Source organism: Mercenaria mercenaria, chromosome 7, assembly GCF_021730395.1.
Source record: "Mercenaria mercenaria strain notata chromosome 7, MADL_Memer_1, whole genome shotgun sequence".
Lineage (NCBI taxonomy): Eukaryota > Metazoa > Mollusca > Bivalvia > Venerida > Veneridae > Mercenaria > Mercenaria mercenaria.
Genome location: NC_069367.1, coordinates 78,869,050 through 78,884,979, shown reverse-complemented (window position 1 = coordinate 78,884,979; position 15,930 = coordinate 78,869,050). Strand labels below are relative to the sequence as shown.

The 15,930-nt window shown below is 34.5% G+C and overlaps 2 protein-coding genes across 2 annotated transcripts in view; both read left to right on the top strand.

The window, feature by feature from the left end:
• LOC128558353 (uncharacterized) overlaps positions 1-15,930 on the top strand; it is a 78,861-nt gene that overhangs the window by 48,769 nt on the left and 14,162 nt on the right. The window lies entirely within an intron of this gene.
• The window catches only part of LOC128558352 (protein O-mannosyl-transferase TMTC4-like), a 50,781-nt gene continuing 46,096 nt past the window's right edge, over positions 11,246-15,930 (top strand). The window contains exon 1 of the mRNA XM_053547292.1: positions 11,246-11,951. The gene's annotated coding sequence lies outside the window, so the exon portion shown is untranslated. The remainder of the gene's footprint in view (positions 11,952-15,930) is intronic.

The window sequence follows — 15,930 nt, the reverse complement described above, 5'->3', positions numbered from 1 at the left end:
ACATGAAGTTCTACGCAAATATTGATGACGAAATCCCATACTTTGCATTAGTAAACATCCGGGATTTGTTTCTTTAGGAAAAGAATAAAAGTAGAGATAGGTTATGAGACACATTCATATACGTTTTTGTTCAAATGGCGGATAATCAATAGACACGGGCCAATTAAATATAATTATGATATGTTTAACAAACTCTTTAAAGAATGAACAATTATCGCTAATTATTGCTAACTGACAGGGTTACGACAATGTGCGAAAAACATTTTTTGCAAATTTGTATGCTGTGAAAAATGCCAAAAAATCAGCCATATAATAAAAATTACGGTCGTTAGTCACGTCAGACAGGGAGTCGTTTAATTCAGTGACTTTATATAGTACTTTACATTGGGCGGTCTGGAACAGGGTCGTATACGACATGAAGTCATTTAATTCAGTGAGTCGCTATGACAAGTTCGTCTGTATTTTGATATTATATGGATAAATGTTCCTTGTAATGAGAGGACTTGTCATGCACAACACCTAGCTCAAAGGTCAAAGTCACACTCAGAGGTCAAAAGTCAATAGGGCTTTTTCCCCCTGTTCTGCACATGTCCATAACTATTTTATCAATCAAACGATTTTGATATTACCTGGCACATGTGTTCCCTGAGAAAAGAGGGCTTGTCTTGTACAATACCCAGACCTTTATCTCAGTCACACTCTGAGGTTCAATATAACTTACCACAAATGTTCCCCATAATGAGATTATATGTCATGCACAACATCCAGATCCCACTAGCTCAGAGTCAAGGTCACAGTTGGAGGTCACTAGTGATCACTAGTCTTTTCTTGTGTGGTCTGTAAAATATTTTAGATCTGTTTTCTTGTCCTGTAGGTTTTTCATATATATATATATATATTTGACAATGAAAAGACTCAGCACAAGATGGAAGTCTATAAATCAAATAAATAAAATGACTTCAAATGCCTTTCCAACAGTATTTAATTATAAAAATACAAACTAGTTTCGCCTATCAGCTCATCAGTGTACATATAATATATATATATATATATTGCATAACAAGCTGATGTGTCATATGGATCCATTAGATTGATGTAATCTGCTTTTCAAACTTCCTTGATTATCTCACTTTATTAAGGACGTATGCTGCAGTTTGGGGTAAAAAAATCGCAGTGATAGAATTTGTTCAACTTTGTATATGAACACAGTTCCATGTTAGAAACAGAATTATGAAAAAAATTGAAGGTCACCATGCTTGTTCATGTCAGTTATCTGCCCTTGAATATGCAAATTGAAGAAAAATCCATTTATAAGGGCAGTTAACTCCTAAACAAGCATGGTGACCTATGATGATTGTTTTTGCCAAAGAGCTATAAAAATAAATAGATTGGCAACTTGAAAGGCATAAAGAGCAAATCTCGCCAACCTCCCGTGACAAAAAAACGAGATCTCGTTTACCGGAAGTGGCGCTTTCTCCACGCGCCATTTTGTATGCGAAAGCAATTATTCATCGGTAAAATATTTATCACCGTATGACCTCGCTTCTTTCGACGGCAAAAAAAAAAAACACGTGTACTTCGTGTCTTAAGACCATTTCACATTAAACTAATTTTGTTTTAGAAGCTAACATGTATTTTAAATGTAGTTTTAAAGGTACATCGCCGATGTTTGTTTTTAGTAAGATAACGCCGAATCACGCTCTGACACAAGCTCACGCGAGATTACAGCCAGTTGCTATTCTGTGTATTTTATACTTCTTTGTTTTTGCATATATCTGTTTCTAACATGAAACTGTTCATATACAAAGTTTGGGAAATTTTTGCCCCATCTCTCATACCAGAAACTGCAGCAAGTGTCTTTAGATATATTTGTGTGGTACTGTTAAGAGTATCTCAGAGAACTAAAGTTTTAACATTTTAGGTAATTATTTTATTGAAATTGCATATAAAGATGGAGTACATTGCCTGGAAGTGCATTGTACAAGAACCAAACATCTTCTATGCTTACTTTTTGAAGTATCTCCCTATACATTACTCCAAAACTATGGAACGGACTTAGCTAAAACTTTTAACATTTTCTTTATTCTTTGCCAGCCTGGTACTGAACAATTAAAGAATTGCAGTGTACACTATATAAACTAAAAATCTTGAAAACGCTGCGTTTTTCTCTAAATAATATGTTTACAATTCATTTTTTAAAAATATTTTCTCTTTTGCTTTATTGGGGCCATGTCCAACATGACTCCCTGTTAGAAACTATCATTATACTATTCGAACTACATTACAGTTGACAACCTTTTAGTGTCAGTATTTGAGATCTAAGTGAGAAAAAAGGCTGTTTAGTTATTTGTGATATATGAGCATGTAATTACTTATAATTTAACAGCAACTACCAATTAATGATCCAACAATGAAGTAGTGTTTTCTCAAATTAAAATTGATTTCTTAGTTAATTGACAATTTTGGAAGAAAAGAATGTTATAACGGTTATTCTCAATAACATTTAATGGAAGTTTAATGAGTTATTAAGATGTGAGATTTAGCTTTCCTATTAAATTTTCAATTTCAGCCTATTTTATTGGTACAATGGCTTTTTGTTGTTACCTTTTCAGTTGTAGGTTGTCTTAGCACCTGGTTCCTTCAAACAAATTTATAATTTATGTGAGATCCATGAACACCTTAGCTGGTCTTACAAAGAAAGAGATAACTTATTGTAATGTACTGCAGTAGTTAGGTTTCTTTAATAATTTTTGGGAACAGGGTGACAGAATTCCACCGTGGTGTAGTGGGCTAGGGCTTTTATCTATTTTAACATTAATTTTGTAATGTGAAAATTTTGGAGGGCAGTGGATGTGTAGTACACTGTTTCAAATTCCAGTTCAAGCTTTTAACCTTTTTATGTTTGAGTATTGTTAGCAAACTTTTTGTGCAGATCTTCTTCTTCTTCGTTTGCCTTTTTTGTGCAGATGTTTTTTATTTTTACAAAGATTGAGATTGTAATTCAGGTCAGTTTGGTCAAGGTCAAAGTCAATGTTACTAAAAATAGAAAATGGTTTCCGCTCAGCACCTTTAATTATCAGTTGTCACCAAACTTGGTGTGTAGATAGCTTTTATAAAGCCAAAGTTTGGGATTATATTTTGGTTACTCAGATCAGGGTCAGTGTATATTGCATGCCACTTGTCCAATAATTACGAGAACCCAGGTTCATGGTTGAAAAACGAGGATTAACAATAGATAAAGCAGGTTTTTTTTAACATAAATCCAGGTTTTACGAATACTAGCCTATATTTTCGAGCGAAAACAATGCCGTAAACTATAGCTCACACCTGTAAACGAAGGTTCATGCTTGTAAACCCAAGTTCCCGGTTGTAAACATGGGTTCAAGTTCATAAACTATGGTTTACGAGCTTTAACCAGGGTTCCCAAGAGTAAACAGAATAACAACCATAAATATAGGGTAACGAACAAAACACATAGTTCAGTCGAGAAACCTAGTTTATCAAACCATGGTTTATGGTCGATATATTAGGATTATAAAATCAACTATGAATTTCGGGCGTGAACATGGGTTTAAGACCATGAACCTATCTTTACGAGCGTGAACCTACGTTTACGAGCGTAAACCCATGTTTATGACCGTGAACCTATGTTTACAACCGTGAACTATAGTTTACGTTTGTAAAACCGTGTTTATCAATTTGTAACTATGCTTTCAGACCAGTATCTGTGATTTAAGAGCATAGCTAATCACAACAGCATGTATCCAAATGGGAATTAAGAAACTACAAATTTTCTAAAGAGACAAAATGGTTGGCATATTTCGCCTTCTCATATTTCGCGGGCTGCCAAAGGTGTACTATATGAAATAAAGAGGAGTCAACCGTTTTGCGCTAGCAGGATTGTTTGCATGACCATAAACATAGGTTGACGCTTGTTAACTTAGGATAACAACCGAAATTTATAATTAATTTAAGAAACCTAGTTTATTGAACGTAAACATGAGTTCAAGAGCTTAAACTATGGTTTATGCCTGTTATTCTATGTTTTCACTTGAAAATATAGGCTATAGTATTTGATAATTCCAGTTTTTCGACCAAGAACGTAATTATTGGATAATTGGCTTGCTGTAAACCATAGTTTAGAGACGCAAACCTATGTTTACAACCGTTTACTTGGGTTTACAAACATGAACCATAGTTTCACGTTCTTTAAACTATGGTTTACGCTCGTGAATCCAGGTTTACACCCATAGGTTCAAGCTCATGAATAACGGCTGAAATTCATAGTTCAATTGAGAAACCTAGTTTATTGAACATAGACCTGGGTTCACAAGCGTAATATATGATTTACACCTATTGTCTCAAGTTTTACTTTCGAAAAATCTAGGTTATTGATCGTTAATCCAAGTTTTTCGACTGTGAACTTGGGTTTACGTAATTATTGGACAATTAGCATGCCATAAGTGTAGAAGAACGGTGTTAAACCCAAATCAAACAAGCCATAAGTGTATCAGTTTCTTCAACATTGAAAAACTGATTTTGTGGCATTGCTGACTGTTTCGTGTTTATTAATATAATAGTGTATATTTGAAGCAAAATTCGTTTATAGCTTAAAATATTATTCTTGAGTAATAGCTCTGGTTTACCACAGGTTTGCTTAATATAATGAATTATCATACCATATTCAAATTTATTTTAATGTCAAAAATTTGTCTATTCATTTTAATTTATGCAAACTTCATTATGATAGGAATGAGTTAATAGTCAAAAAAGTTTGTTCTCTTACAAATAGGTGACAGGAGTTGAAAGACCTTTTATAAAGAATTGCAATGTTGTTATTGACTTAGACCTTTTCAACTGCAGATGTTAAATTTGCAAAGGAAATTCTACAAATTGTGCTGAATACTTGTTCACTATGCTTTCAGCCTGATCCTTTGTGTAATAGTGTTTTTACGAAGAATATTGCTGTTGTCTTTTAAAGAAGAGTCCTTAAGGTCAAGTACATACATTGTAGTGAATATGTCTGACACTTTATCTCATACCCTCACTGTCATACCCTTGCATGATCGTAAGAGGCGACTTATAGGGTCTTAACACTTGGTTTTGCTGTAACTCTGTGATTCCAGCAGGGATACAAATTTTGATTCCATACCACATGTTTTTTTTTCCCATGTAAATGAGATGTGAAATTAAAATTTGTAGTCCTGTCTGGCGCCATATAACCTATACTGTGTTGGTGTGCCGTAAAACCCAAATTAAAAAAAAACAATTATCTCATACCCTCACTGTGTCTCTGTGTGTGTGTGTGTATATATATACTTCTACGGATTGAATCTCTAGATCAAACGTATCTCTGCCCACTTCAACGATGTAGTAAAAATATATATATATAGTAGGTCAGAAACCCTGATTTATATCATGATTAGATCAAGAAAATGGTCTTTTGCCTAATTCAAGGGCCATTACTCTGGTGCTATTAATGCAGCCTTGCCAGTAGCAACATCTTTTGCCATATACATATTACTTTAGTCCCCGCAGAAAGACTCTGGTGTTGTTATGTTTTCTGGTCATTCGGTATTATGGAGTCCATATAGTAACTTTGTTATAGAATTCCACTTCAAAGCTGGTGCTATGGGTTGTGAAGGTGATGCACATTTTTAGCTCATCTGATTTTTTGAAAAAAAATGATGAGTTATTGTCATCACTTGAGCGGTTGTCGGCGTCGGCGTCGGCGTCTGCGTCGGCGTTGCCTGGTTAAGTTTTATGTTTAGGTCAGCTTTTCTCCTAAACTATCAAAGCTATTGCTTTGAAACTTGGAATACTTGTTCACCATCATAAGCTGACCCTGTATAGCAAGAAACATAACTCCATCTTTCTTTTTGCAAGATTTATGGCCCCTTTTGTACTTAGAAAATATCAGATTTCTTGGTTAAGTTTTATGTTTAGGTCAACTTTTCTCCTAAACTATCAAAGCTTTTGCTTTGAAACTAGGAATACTTGTTCACCATCATAAGCAGACCCTGTACATCAAGAAACATAACTCCATCTTGCTTTTTGCAAGAATTATTGCCCCTTTTGGACTTAGAAAATCAGTTTTCTTGGTTAAGTTTTATGTTTAGGTCAGCTTTTATCCTAAACTATCAAAGCTATTCCTTTAAAACTTGCAACACTTGTTCACCATCATAAGCTGACCCTGTACAGCAAGAAACATAACTCCATCCTGCTTTTTGCAAGATTTATGGCCCCTTTTGGACTTAGAAAATATCAGATTTCTTGGTTAAGTTTTATGTTTAGGTCAACTTTTTCTCTTAAACTATCAAAGCTATTGCTTTAAAACTTGCAACTCTTGTTCACCATCATAAGCTGACCCTGTACAGCAAGCAACATAACTCCATCCTGCTTTTTGCAATAATTATTGCCCCTTTTGGACTTAGAAAAAATCATTTTCTTGGTTGAATATTATGTTTAAGTCAACTTTTCTCATAAACTATCAAAGCTATTGCTTTAAAACTTGCAACAGTTTTTCACCATCATAAGTGGACACTGTACATCAAGAAACATAACTCTATCCTGCTTTTTGCAAGAGTGATGGCCCTTTTTAGACTTAGAAAATCATGGGTAGGACAATATTTCTATTATACAAAAAAAATCAGATGAGCGTCAGCACCCGCAAGGCGGTGCTCTTGTATTACTTCTCATGAACAGAATCAGTCACACCGAGTTTGCTATGTTTGCTTGGTTGCATTCTATGCTTCCAAGGACCTTTTTATAGATTTTATCACCACCATGAAGATTGCTCATGAAATGTTACCTACAAAGTATGGCAGATTTGACAAAGTCAAGTGCTATGAATCATTGACTGAAGTGTTATTGGAATAATCATGCCTGTTATTGAACTTGTCCAAGATTTGTAGCTGTATTTATTCTTTGTAAATTTAATATGTACATGTATTTTAAAAATGCCCTTTCAAAGCTGTTTTCTAAAGATACAGTTAAAGGTGATATATCAGATTTTGGTCAAGTAATGGACTTGGTCCAGCTGATTATTTACTTTTAGTTTTGTTCACTATTTTAGTTAGATTTTCACTGGGGGTATCTTTAGACTCTGATTTTCCTGTCCTGGTTGCACAGTCCAGACAGTGTTGTTTTATCATAAGTATGAATTTAAAAGAGATACTTTGCCTAAGGAGTGATATGAATATAACAAGAACTGTATCATATTTGTCAAAGATTTACATTAACAATTATATATTTAGCAGAAATTCAGTAGAAATGCAAGTTTATAAATTATTGTTACTTCCCTTTGTTTGTCTTGCTTGGGCAGCAAAGATTACTAAGGTAGGATATAAGTGAATTTAGGATCTAAACACTGATTTTTATCTTGTATCTTTTCAGATTGTTGAAATTTCCCAGTACCTTTCAAATGCAATTGTAAAACTAGACACTATGTTGTTGTTCCAAAATAATAGTCCTCATTTTTAATATTTTCATCTTAAAGGGAGGTAATTACAAAATTTTGTAAGCAAATGATAACACATACATATGTTCTTAATAGGGTTCTAATTGTTATGGGACATTTTGTTTCTTAAATAAATGTTTCAATTGGAAAATGTCATAAAATATTGCTTAAATGTGATTGACCACTTTTAAGATCAGGAAGTCTTCATCCACACAGTGGACTTGATAAGAGTTATTATCTGAATACAAAATGTGATTACCTATTTGGATTTACCTCTGTACAAAAAGTATGCATTTTAGTCATTGACTTTAGAGTTAGTCTGACATTTTTTATGAAAGCTAATTGTAATGATTGCTCAAAGGGAAAATCATAGAATATAAAGACACACTGATGTAAACAGGTAAAAATGTTTTTGTAACATATGGGCGGCGGTTACCGCCAAAATTAGTAAATTTACAACTCATTCATTAACAAGCCAGTCAGTGCAGTGCAATTTAACGCCATTTAGTCTAAAATTCAATCCCATTCAGTAACTATTCATTCAATGCATTGTATTTAGATACCATTTAATACAAAGCTTCATTCCATCCGTTTAAACATGAAACGATACGTTAAAAAAGTTGTTGCGATTCATCGAAATGTGAAACCTTTCGACAAGTTATGGTGCCATTCAGCCCAATGTGAAGATGTTCGACGCAACATGAGGTCATGCAGTGTAAAATGTGATGATTCATTAAAACTAGACGCCATCTAATGTATATTGAAACCACGTTGTTTAATACGAAGCGGTGTATGAAAACCTGATGCCATGCAGTGCAATGTGAAAACGTCCAACAAATTATGGCGCCATGCAGTCCAATGTGAAGACGTTCGACGCAACCTGAGTTCATGCAGTGTAAAATGAGATGAGACATTATTACTTGACGCCATCTAATTCATATTGAAATCGCGTAGTTTAATACTAAGTGATGTATTAAATCTTGATTCCATGCAGCACAATGTGAAACCCTCCAACGCTTCTTCTATATGCGCAGTGCAAAATGGAATGACTCAATGCAAATTGACGCCGTCTAATGCATAATGAAATTGTTTTGCGTAAAACGAAGAGATGAATAGGTTATAATTATTATTCAAGAAATAGGTCTGCATGGTGTTTACAGACCTCGTAGGTCACAGGTATTCCGAGCATGATACCTGACTTACCTATATGTGTCTTTATTTTAAATAGTCCAGGTTGGTTTCAGTTTTGCAAAACGTTTGTTTCAAGTATGTATAATTGAACAAAATACACAGAAATAGGAAAAACACCATGTGTTTAAATGTTAGGGTTCTAAAAATGCCCGATGTTCCACGCACCTGTAAATGTACGACATGACTGTTTATTCTGCATGGAAAACCCGTGCAGTGTCATTCAGTAAACGTGGTGATTATAGGTTAGCAATGTTTCTTTAACACATACTTTCATATTACACAGAAATACAATGCGTTGAATCCAAATCTACTGGACGGGATGAAGTTTTAGACTAGACGGCGTTAAAAATGCACTGGACTGACTGACTTGCTAATGGATGGATTGTATATTTACTAATTTTGGTGGTAACCGCCGCCCATAGTAACAGGAGGGGAAAAAATGCCTTACAAAAACATTTCATGCATAAGTCACAGTACATTCAATATATTTCCCTTAAGCGATATAATCTAGTGTTCTAAGTTGAAGATGTCGTTAACATGTATATTATGACATGTAAACCCTGTATTAATTGAATTTGATAAAGTAAAAACTAAGATGTGAAAATAACATTTTTCTTGTTTTGCCTTTCTGTATTCCAAATGCTTAATTTTTGTACTTTAGAAATGCTTATCAACAGAGATATAAAGAACTGATTGTGGTTTATGTGCTTTTTATCTCTTTAATTGAAAACTATCAGAATGTACATATTGACATAACATTAAACATGTACATTCAAATATCTTATGCGTGTTGGAGAAGTTTTCAAGATTTCTCATGAAAAAAGCCTACTTCGAAAAAATCTTCAGTTTGTTTAATTTACTACTTATGTTCCCTTTTGAATATGGGGGACATTTTGTTTTGCCATTGTGGTGGATGGCACAGTGGAAAGACTGTTCGATTTCTACTCATTTAGTGGGTATAAGCTTTTGCTGGTGACTGTCAAACATTATAAGCTCAGATTGCTTATGGTGACCAATATAAATTTTGTTCCGATGGTTGCCCCATGTGGTTCTGGGACGATCTGTGTATGAAAAGAATTGGAACCACTGCCTTACCCTTGCATGATCGTAAGAGGCGACTAATAGGGTCTTAACACTTGGTTTTGCTGTGAATCCAGAAGGTATGCAAATTTGATTCCATACCAGTCCTCCTGTTTTTATTTCGGTGTAAATGAGATGTGAAACCAAAATTTGTAGTCCTGTTTGGCCCCATATAACCTATACTATGTTGGTGCGCCATAAAATCCAAATATAATAATATAATTGTTCTGATGGTTAGTACAGTGCAGCATGCATTAACAGAAAACCTATGGATAGGGCAAAAAGTGGTCTTGTAGCACAGATGGTCTCCAGATACAACATGATTTGTTCTTAATTTAACAACAAAACCAGGAACCGAAACAAGTGGTCTCTTACTAGATGTGGTCTCATAATAGGTGTGGTCTCTCAAGCAAGTTTTACTGTATGTCAGATGTTACATTCTTTTCAAGTCTGAAAATGGTTGGAGAAAGTTTGGCTTCCAAACTTATTGACAAGGATCATTGCCTGTGGTCAGTAGATGACCCCATATTCTTTAAAGGTCAGATATGACTTAGGTCATGGTTACAGCTTAAAAAAAAAAAGACCTGGATATCATATACCCAGTCAGCATGGTGGACATAATGCTCTTATTGGATTATCAAAAGTCCCATGAAGTAAACATAAATAAAAATAAAGATCAAAAGACTATAATCTTATATGTGTATGTCATTTGCAAGATTAAGGTTGAAGGTGACCATTCTTTTGAAATTATTCCCTTCAGAGCCAAGTTTATGGACTGTATTCCAATGTTTTTTTGTATTTCATTGTACACAAGTTTATTTAACTGGCATTGGAATTGCTTTTTGTTCAAGTGAGGCTTAATAACCTTTAGGGGCTGTCACTTTGCTAAATGAGGATAGTTTGACAAACTGACACTCAATTAATACAGTATAACCTGTGCAGAGCAAGATATTTTGGTTACTATGGAGAGGTGTTGTTGGTCGGAGGTACTAAGTCAGTTGTTCTATTCTAATACATAATAATGTTATGTAACAAATAGAAAAAGCAATACCATTAGTTATTAGTTTTTTTCTGGAATCTATTAATTGGGGGGAAATTTTTTTTTTATTCGTTTTACTTTTATCATTATTTTCCCCATAAAAATTAAAGCTTACTAAAACGGAAATGACTGGAGATAGTGTGTACAGACACATCTATTCCTAATTTCCTAGGATAAAATGAACTAAAAATGAATGGGGGAAAATAAAACTGACGCTGTGAGGAGGAAGCAGCTCGTCAGAGGTGCCATTTTGGGAGGTAATACTCTATGCAAATATCAAAATCAAACATCTTTGCCAGTTTTTATCTGGCCCATACTTAATTCTACTTCCTTTGACAGAGTCAGTATCCCTCTACCTTAAATTAACTCTTTCTTTTTTTTTGATAGGATGCGAATTTATGAATCATCACATTCAAAATTTGCATTTGAACTTGAAGTAGCTTAAGATTTTATTCATATATACCTAATAAAGCAGAAAATTAAACTCTGAAATTTGAGAGACTGAAAAATATTGATCGAAAAATAATATTCACCGCTGACAAATGCAAGCTGCTGTTTCACTAGTTGTCAGCCACCTCAAAATCATTTTTGAAAAGATGATGAAAATTGGAAATTTTTTAAATTAGTTTGGTGAAGAAAAAATACCTGTAAAAGGGACAACTTTAAATAGATCAGATAAACTGAACAAAGTTGCATTTATCTTTGTGTGATAACTGATAAAATAATGTGAAATAATTATAAAATTGCTATATAATGGAGTCTGATTTGAGGGTTTGATGACAAAAGCTTTGATGCAGATAGTAAACTTAGCTTGCCTGTGGTTACGATTGCCGATGAAATTATTGTCTTTTCCGAAGTAAATCATAAAAATAAACATAAAACTGACTTACTGACTTAGTGTGTTTTTATGAGAAAAAAAAAAATATTTTTATGAAGTTTAAAAAGAAGGATATAGAAGTAATCAAATAAATAAATAAAGATGTGCTGTGCATTTTTTAATGTAAGCTTAATTTGTCAGCATGATAACTAAGTTATAACCAACACGGATTAGATGGACTGACTTTATACAGAGATATTTGATGAATTATATTTAAATTGCGTTGGATTATATTAAAGTGCATTGTTCTTTTTAAAATATTTCTTAAGAGGAGGTGCAGCTACCTGACTGTACCAACAACATTGGTAAGTATTTATTATAAACACTTTTTCAGATTTTGTTTTTCAAGGATTAGATAGTTAGATTTCTTTTCTGTTTTGAAATAATCGTTTTAACTTAAATAAGGCTATATTCCTGACAAAGAATACATATTTCTCCTGCAGTGAAATGATCAAATATTTGCATAATTACTTTAATTAGTGTAAAATGCATAATTTACTTAATAATTGGTGCTTTAATCTAAGTTTGAATGGAATGGAATTGTGGAATTTGTGAAGAGAGCAAAAAAAAAAGAAGTTTTCTAATACTGAAAGGGTCATTGCCTTCATAAATATACGTCAGTATTTTGCTTTATAGATTTAAACACTTTTCACACATGTATGGTAAAATATGGGACACCCTCTTTCCACTGTGTTTTCCATAGTGGAATGAAATGTTCCAGCTAAATTGATTATGGAAGATTCTTGCATGAGAAAAGTTCTCTCATCTATACCACCCTTGTCTTAAAGGAATGAATAATTAAATTGTTTTAGCTGCAGTGAAAGTTTTTTAAGACTCTAATGAACACTTTAGGTTGGCAATAATTACCTCTAACTTTGTCAGAAAATTTTCTCAGTCCAACAAAATTAATTGTGCCAAAACTGAAGGTTTTAAACAAGAAAGAAATAAGGATTTTGTGCTGAAGATGCTACAAATGGTCTGTTTTTAGCTCCACTATTCAAAGAATAGGGGGGCTATTTTACTCGCCCTGGCGTTGGAGTCGGCGTGACCTTTCTTGGTTAAAGTTTTTCGGCAACCTTTGTTTTTCTGTCATATCTTTGTTACTATTGCTTATATCTTACTGTAACTTCACATAAACATTGTGCAGCATACAAACAAAGTATGTGCAGGGGCTGGGCCCATTATAGCCAAGGTCAAGGTCACCAAGGTGTTATGCTTGGGTTATTTTTAAGGTTAAAGTTTTTCGGCAACCTTTGTTTTTCTGTCATATCTTTGTGACTATTGGTTTTATCTTACTGTTACTTCACATAAACATTGTCCAGTATACAAACAAGGTATGTGCATGGGCTGGGCCCATTATACCCATGGTCAAGGTCACCAAGGTGTTATACTTGGGTTATTTTTAAGGTTAAAGTTTTCCGGCAACCTAATTGCTTTTCTGTCATATCTTTGTTACTATTGCTTATATCTTACTGTAAGTTCACATAAACATTGTCCAGCATACAAACAAGGTATGTGCAGGGGCTGGGCCCATTATACCCAAGGTCAAGGTCACAAAGTTGTTATACTTGGAATTATTTTCATGTTAAATTTTTTCGAAAGCTTTGTTTATAGACATATCTTTGGTACTTTAAAAGATAATGATTGAAATTAAAAATATTTCTTTATAATCATCATCTTCATGTGTGGTTACAATCCCCATAACTCTTATTGTATTTTTGACAGAATTGTGCCCTTTTCATACTTAATGTTTTTTGGCAATCTTAGCTTTCTGGATATAACTTTAGTACAATATAAGATAAAGACTCGAAACTTAAAATGTATCTTTATCATCATCATCTGCATATGTGGTAACAATTCCCATAACTCTTGATTTGTATTTTTGACCAAATTATGCCCCTTTCATACTTAAATTTTTTGACAAACTTCATTTTCTGGACATAAGTTTGGTACTATATAAGATAATTACTTGAAACTCAAAATCTATCTTAACCATCATCATCTGCATGTGTGGTAACAATCCCAATAACTCTAATTTGTGTCTTGACAGAATTATGCCCCTTGGTGTATTTTCCTTTTAAAAGTAGAGGTCTGTTATTGAGACATATATTCATTTTACTGTCAAATCTCCGAATAGTGGAGCGTGCTGTCTTACGGACAACTCTTGTTATGACACACAACTTCTTGACAATGTTAAAGTTATTGTGTCCCAAAAATTTTGTTTAGGGGTGTGGGACACTTAGATTTTCCCTTGTCCGTCCATCTGTCTGCCTGCATTCAGCTGTCCATCTGTGGGTTGTGCATATCTCAAAATAATATTTGACCAGGAGTCATCAAACCTTACTGGATTGTTATTCAGCATGTGAAGTTGTGCAACAGCACCCAATTGTGTAAAGCTTGGTTAAATTTAACCAGTGGGTTAACTGCTGGTTAAATTACCATTTTTATTCCCCCACTTTGTGGGTGGGCATATAGATTTGCCCTTGTCCATCCGTCCTTCCGAGAATGTTGTGTCGCGCCTAGCTCGAAAAGTATTTGACGTAGAGTCACAAAACTTTACAGGAATGTTGGTCAGCATGTGTGGTTGTGCACCTGGGGTTTCCCCTCCAGATTCATTCAGTCATATATGAGTTATGGGCCCTGACTTAGTAAAAATTGGTCATTTTAGTGTTGTGTCGCACCTAGCTCCAAAAGTAGTTGACTTAGAGTCACAAAACTTTACAGGAATGTTGGTCAGTGTGTGTAGTTGTGCACCTGGGGTTTCGCGTCCGGATTCATTCAGTCATGTAGGAGTTATGGCCCCAGACTTAGTAAAAAATTGATCAATTTAATGTTGTGTCGCACATAGCTCCAAAAGTATTTCACCTAGAGTCACCAAAGTTTACAGGAATGTGGTCGTGTGCAGTTGTGCACTGGGTTCGCGTCGGATTCTTCAGTATGTAGAGTTGCCCAGACTTAGAAAATGATCAATTAAGTGTGGACATAGTCCAAGATTTCACTGAGTCCAGTTCAATTGGTCACAGTGCAGTTGTGCACTGGTTTGCAGTCGTTCATCATATGTAGGAGTTATGGCCCCTGACTTAGTTAAAATTGGTCATTTTAATGTTCTGTCGTGCGTAGCTCCAAAATTGTTTGACCTAGAGTCACCAAAGTTTACAGGAATGTTGGTCAGCATGTGCAGTTGTGCACCTGGAGTTTTGCGTCCGGATTCATTCAGTATTGTAGGAGTTATGGCCCCTGACCTAGGAAAAAAATTGTGTCCTTTGTCATATAGTGGGGGCATCTGTGTCCCATGGACACATTTCTAGTTGTTAAAATTTTTGGTTATCTTATTGTACAAAACTTTGGTAAAATTTAACCGGAGCAAGTTTCTGGTTAAATTTAACCAACCTCTCTGATACTGGTTAAAAGTTAACATGATACAAAATGGCTGCACTTATACCAAGCACCAGATGACCTAGACAGTTAAGATGAATAAACCGACAAACTGACGACTTGGACAACGAGGAACTTCGACGAAACTGAAAATTTGGACAAGCTGGAGGATCTCATTGTGGATTGACATAGGACATTGAAAAGGTTTTGCTTTGACTGTTGGTTTCTTTGCGGCTGGAGCTTCCATGTTTTGTTTTGTCTTCCACCTTGGCAAGCACCAAGATACCGCATGACGGGATGGATTTGTTAAATTAACCAGTGGTAACAATTTTATCTGATTTGGTTAACTAACCATTTGGTTATCTTGGTTTATACAATGTGATAACCAAACAGGTTAGTTAACCAGAATTGATTAAAGATAACCAAAGGGTGCTGGTGTTTTAACTGGGATTTCACACTCTCAGACCAGAGTTACGTCCCTTGACTTAGTCAAAAATACACATACAGTGACAGCTAGGAGTGGGTAGCACCATTGTCGTAAAGACACACATCTAGTTGTTTTGTTTGTTTGTTTCTTTTGGGTTTAACGCCATTTTTTAACAGTATTTCAGTTATGTAAATATAGGCAGTTAACCTTACCAGTGTTCCTGGATTCTGTACCAGTACATACCTGTTATCTGCAAGTAACTGCCAACTTCCCCACATGAATCAGAGGTGGAGATCAAATGATTTTGCAGACACAGTGTCTTTTATCAAATTGTCACAGAGAACACATCTTGTAGACTTGTTATAGTTGTGATACTTCATATCTCCAAGTTTCATTTCTTCCTGCAGACTACTCGAAAGTTACCAAAGAGATTTCTGAATCTAATAATAAGTTTTAAACGAAATATGGATTATAGCTGTATT